The 6,322-nt window shown below is 34.4% G+C and overlaps 1 long non-coding RNA gene across 4 annotated transcripts; it reads right to left on the minus strand.

Annotated features, from left to right (window-relative positions):
* Positions 1-26: 26 nt before the first annotated feature.
* LOC109705299 lies at positions 27-3,935 on the minus strand. Of its 4 annotated transcripts, none has more exons than XR_002214691.1 (3): positions 3,222-3,935; positions 886-1,314; positions 27-735 (listed from the first exon to the last, which is right to left on the minus strand). It is a non-coding gene; the product is annotated as an uncharacterized LOC109705299 (long non-coding RNA). The 4 variants fall into 4 exon arrangements; XR_002214692.1 differs by having other exon boundaries at positions 890-1,314; positions 3,222-3,934; XR_002214689.1 differs by having other exon boundaries at positions 31-619; positions 3,222-3,933.
* Positions 3,936-6,322: the final 2,387 nt, after the last annotated feature.

The following is a 6,322-nucleotide window of genomic DNA, read 5'->3' on the forward strand; positions in this document are numbered from 1 at the left end:
CATCGAACATATATGCAGGTCATGTCTCTTCCAGAGGTCTGAAATGTAAAATTTTACAGTTGTTCAAACTTCAGATAAATGAGTTAAAGCTATCGACAATTTTTAACTGTTAAAGCAATCGAGTTTAGATTCATGGATTGATTTGAATTCCCTTCTCAAATTTTATTAATTTACTACTCATATATCGTAAATGGCAGGAGTCTGAGGATTAATAAAACTTTTGCCCTCAATTTATCCTTGAACTTTGCAGCTTCTCTAGTCCCTAGATTTTGATGTTAATATGTTATTTAATGAGTCAATCTCCCACCAGCATGATGTGTTTCCTAAATATATCTAGGACTAGCAATACAAAATACAAACAAATACGAGTTGAAGCCTATTCAGTATGCATGAAAATTTTTATCGTAATCAGACAGATATTTATGTTTCAGATAAACCGAAGCGGATTGGTTTATATTATACCTCTTAACCTACAAGATACAAAAGAAACCTCATTTTCTGCATGTATCATCATAAGATGCTACTTACCCCACCTTGTCCGCTCTAGCGACCACAATTTCATCACCTGGATGAGCTAAATCAACACGAAATTTTCCTTTTTTCCGCTTCACAACAGTGCCTGTCATGTTTTCAAACATTCAAGGAACTGGATCCTATTCTTCTTATCTTCGAGTAATCAGTTATAATGGTAAGCCTTCCATGGATAGCATTTTAAAATCCACAGAATATGAGGAACTGAGTGATGGCGAGATCATGCATAAGAACATATTCACCAGTTTTGGCATATTTTAAACAAAAGACAGCAGAAGCCATGTTGAGAGAAAAAGTAATAGAGGAAATTTTAGTCCAGTCGTCTAACAAAAAATGGTTACGTAATCTACAAACCTACAGGCACAGGTATTCGTAGTGCTGGTGCGGCAAATCCATCATGCAATTGGGAGGTCAAAGTGCCCATGGCATCCACATTTCCTCCTCGCTTCGCACTATAACGCCTCTTCTTGTGAAACTCCAGAAGAGATTCTAGGCCCTCGTTGTTTTTCCGAAAAATGAACCATGGAAAAACGAAAAGATTTAAATAAATAAAAAGAAAGTAGAAAATGGTGAGCATGAGAATTTATTAGGGGTGCAATTTCCCTATCCCTTTTTTTATCTGGTATTTTTTTTTTGACTATATATTCTTTACTAGCGAGAAAAGAAATATATAGTACAATAGATAATAATTTTCAGAGATAAAAGGATTCATACTTTCCGGATACCTACGGGTACCCGGTTAATTACGCCCTCTTTATTACATTCAAGCCACCTCCGATTAAGCTGGTCAAATCAAAATATCATTTTCTAAATTAATTACTAGATTACTAATAAAAATAGAAAGGAACATAAAAATTTAGCAAGGCTACAAGTAGTAACTCGTATTATAGTAGAGTTCGGAACGTTTGGTTAGCCTACAATCAACAAACAATCCCTTAATTTATTTATGTTTTGCAGAATTGGATGTTTACAATATATACATTTTCCAGCTAGGAACTAAGCAACAAAATATTACACTAACTAGGCTGACTTGTGTGTGTGTCTGTGTATATATATATAGAGTTTGACCGGGCTACTATCAGTAGTAAACTGCTCGGTTTACTACCGATTTGTTTTTGATGATAGAGCTTCCAAATCGACGATCGGCACCGTTGAACATGATCTAAACCATTTAAATTATCTAGAAATCAAATTTCATGATTTTTTGGCATCACTAACTAAACGATCAAAGAGTCACAAAATCTATAATTTTAATGGCCGATATGATGCATTTGCTCGTTTAATGGTATAAAATAGTCCAAATCAACTAAATTTTTATTAAAAAATTTTTTAAACTATTTAAAATAAGAACTAGACTCTAGATCTCAAATATAAAAATTGTATCATCACTTTTTGAAGAATTTTCATTTTCGGCTATTCATTTTTCTGTTCACTTGATGGACAAGAGAACAATATCGAAAATATGTGAAATTTGATTTCCCGATAGTTTAAATAGTTTAGATCATATTTAACGGTGCCGATCATCAATTTGGAAGCTCTATCATCGAAAATAAATCGATAGTAAACCGAGCCGTTTACTACCGATAGTATTCTAGCAAAACTCTCTCTCTCTCTCTCTCTCTCTCTCTCTCTATATATATAGATATATATATATGGTTAATGATAAAAAACTTAGAATTTAAATACAAATACACTATATATGTGATTAAATAGAGTATGAAAGAGAAAAATTTATGTTTGACGGTTATTCGTAATAATCTATTATAAAAGTTTAAATATACATTGGTATTTTAAAACAACAAGTAAACTACTGAAATTATTAAGGCTCTCATAAACTCACAAACAAAATGCTCAACTCATACTCAAATATACTATTATATATACTATTATATATAGTTATAAATAGTGAGTATATATATATATATATATATAGGAGTGCGGCTAGGATGCTTATGGAAGCATGGAGGGCTCCGTGCTTCCACTTTATTTTCGATGTTCGGACTTTCGAATCGACGATCAGCTTCGTTAGACTTGATCTAGAGTATTTGAAGTATCTAGAAAATAAATTTTGCGATTTTTTGATATAGTTTGCCTAGTGATCGAAGTGGCTCAAAATCAACGGCTGAAAATAAAAATCTTATAAAATATGATGATATGACATTAAAATTTTAGATCAAAGTTATTGATCTTGTTTTATATGGTATAAAGAATTTTCTATCAAAATTTTATGTGATTTGGATATTTCTATACCGTTAAACTTGCAACCGGCTCACCACGGCTGTTAAAATTATTGATTTTGAGCCCCTTCGATCACTAAGCAAATGATATCGAAAAATCGCAAAATTTATTTTCTAGGTACTTCAAATACTCTAGATCAACTCTAACGGAGCTGATCGGCGATTCTAAAGTTCGAACATCGCAAACAACTTGGAAGCATGAAGGCCTCCGTGCTTCCATAAGCATACCAACACAACTCATATATATAGTATTTTACGAAAAAGTTTCAAAGCTTTATCAAAAGAAACATTTCACGCTGTTCTTCAAAATGCACAAATCATAAGTGCAGTTGATGTTTAAAATAGAATTAATACCCAATCAACATTTAATTAGGAGTACAGATTTGTGCATTAAAAAGAAAAGAAAGAGGAGCTGCTTCCTGAAACAGCAGGGGGTGGTCGATGGACTTCGACCTCGGCGGCGGCAGCGTCGGCTTGGGTGGCTACGGCGGCAGACACGACGGCGGCTGTGGACGCAACGAGACCGGCGTCGGCTTGGGTGGTGAGGCCGGCGACTTGAGCGGCGTCGACTTGCGCAACGTCGGCAGCTGAAGCCGAGCTCTTTTCCCCTTTTTTTTATTCTTTTAACGCTTCTTCTCCTCCTCCTCCTCCTTTTTCCACTTCTTCTTTTATCTCTTGTTACTCCTCCTCCCTCTCTCGATTACTTTCTTTCTTCTTATTTTTCTTTTTTTTTTTTTTTTTGAGCTCTCTGTGTATGTGGGTGGGTTCGTGTGCCTGGGCCTCTCCCTCTGCGCCCGCCGACGCCATTTATAGGGCTTCGGGGGATCAAGGCCCGGGCTCCTTTGCTGGCGGTCGACGGCGACAAGACGAAACGCGATCCGCGGGATCTGCGTACGGCGACGGCGACGGCGACAGCGACAGCGAGGTTTTTCGCGGGATTTTTGGGATCGGCCGGCGTGGGTGATGGTGGCAGCCGCGATATCTGGGATTTGCGTACGGAACCGCGGATCGGCTTGAGGTGATGGCTGGCGGCGCGGGATTCGCGGGATCTTCGAATCCGCGGGCGGCGCGGAGTACGCCGGGAGATTTGGGGCGCACGAGTTGCGAGATCTGTGTACGGATGCCGCTGGCTCCATCTCCTATCCATCGTCGTCATCTTTTTGTCCAACTATTTTATTTATACTAAACTAAAAATTATTTCAAAAATTATTTTTATTTAATTATTTATTATTTGTATTTTAAATAGTTTGTGAGTTATATTATATTTTAAAAGATGTGCAATCTCACTCTCTTTTTTTTACGGATGATATTTATATATATATATATATATACACGACATTACTCAACTAATCAAAAAAGTGAAATAAAAATATTTGTTTATAGAAACTGAAAAAAAAATATTTCCACCAAAACTTTTTTTCATTAAAAAATAGTTTTCTATTATTTTTTGAGGAACCTGCAAACAGACCCTAATAAATGGTTCGGGTATAAGCAAAAACTAATTATACCGGGGATAGGTATAAGAATGGATTTTCGTAGGAATAAGAATATTTTTTTGTTGAGATGAAAATGTGAGTATAAGCTGGAACTAGAAAAATTATGTGTGGATGAAAATCTGAGTATAAGGTGGAATAGTTGGTAGTTATAGATAGAAAATAATAATTTTACCTTTATAATTGAATTTAATATTTTAAACTAATAATTTTAAATTAAAAATTTTAAATTTTAAATTTTAAAATTTAAAATTAAAATTAAAACTTACAATTTTCAAATTTTAAATTTTAAATATCAAATTTTAAATTTAAGATCAAATTTAAATTTAAAAGATATAAAATATAAAATTTTAAATTTTAAATCTAAAAAATTAAATTTACAATTTAAAAATTACAAATATTAAATTTATAATTTAAACATTAAAACTTATAATTTAAAATTATAAATTTAAATTTTAAAAAACTAAATTATAAATTTTAGAAATTAAAATTAAAATTAAAAATCTCTCTCTCTCTCTCTCTCTCTCTCTCTCTCTCGAACACTTGTTCCACCCCAACCTCATACAAGAGGGTCTCTCTCGAACACTTGTTCCATCCCAACCTCATACAAGAGGGTCTCTCTCTCTCTCGAACACTTGTTCCACCCCAACCTCATACAAGAGGGTAGGGGTGGAACAAGTGTTCCACCCCGCCCCCGCCCCAAATTGTGTTTGGGTACAAGAGGAGGGATAACCCCCTTATCCCCCTCTTGTACTCATTCCAAACGGAGTGTAAGAGGTGTCTGGCATGTTGGAAAATATTTTGAAAAATAATTTTTTTTTAAAAAAATATTTCTCTCGAACACTTGTTCCACCCCAACCTCATACAAGAGGGTCTCTCTCGAACACTTGTTCCATCCCAACCTCATACAAGAGGGTCTCTCTCTCTCTCGAACACTTGTTCCACCCCAACCTCATACAAGAGGGTGGGGGTGGAACAAGTGTTCCAACCCGCCCCCGCCCCAAATTGTGTTTGGGTACAAGAGGAGGGATAACCCCCTTATCCCCCCTCTTGTACTCATTCCAAACGGAGTGTAAGAGGTGTATGGCATGTTGGAAAATATTTTGAAAAATAATTTTTTTTAAAAAAAATATTTTTTATACATCTAGTTCCTAGAAAAAAAAAAAAAATTGGTATTAGTAAATAATGTACAATCCATATATTTATGTGGGGGATATTCTATCATCAAAATTGTGGGAATAAATATTATGATTATAAAAGCCGAAAGAATATTTTGGTCTTATGTTGGTTAGTTATTTCTCCAATTAATGGTGAGATGATATGGCTTGAATAAAGGGACAAAAATTTGCTCGGCAGCGTGCCAATTAGTTTGCGCACGGTGCCGGATGGGTTCATCCGGCGCCCATCGCAACCATTGAAAAAAAAAAAAAAAAATAGTTGGGGCCTTTTTTTAAGAAAGAGAGAAAGAGAGGGGGACACACGCGTTTGGGCACGCTGCCCAGCAAATTTTTGTCCCGAATAAAGAGCATAAAGGGTCAATTTATTGCACGGGTACTTTTTGAAGTTTTACAAAAAAATTTTTACTTCAAACTTTATTTGTATAAAATAAATTTATACTCTTTACTGTGATCTTGAGATCTTGATTTCTTTTATAAAGTTAGCAAAATAAACGAAAGGTCTGTTGTGTGCGAACCAATTAAAATAGCTTGATAAAACATGCATATTGATTTCGATCTAAGAACTAATTTAGACCTGTGATAATTGAATCAACAAAAATTATCAGATAAACCTGACCTGCTATGGTGCTAATATAAAATTTCTAATAATGTGGGATCATTTGGCTTTTGTAATGCTTTTTCTTTTTCTTGTTCCTTTCAGTCTTAATTAACTAGGTCCTTCGAATACGTAGTGCATTGAAAAATTAAAACCATGAAGATCGATAAATTTTGCATTTTTTTATTCAACCATAGATATGATAAAAATGTAAAAATTAGTCGATCATGTTAGTATTTACAAAAAATTCAGAAAAATAAAAATTCAATTAGATTTTTAATAGATAGA

This window comes from Ananas comosus, unplaced genomic scaffold (genome assembly GCF_001540865.1).
Source record: "Ananas comosus cultivar F153 unplaced genomic scaffold, ASM154086v1, whole genome shotgun sequence".
Taxonomy (NCBI): domain Eukaryota; kingdom Viridiplantae; phylum Streptophyta; class Magnoliopsida; order Poales; family Bromeliaceae; genus Ananas; species Ananas comosus.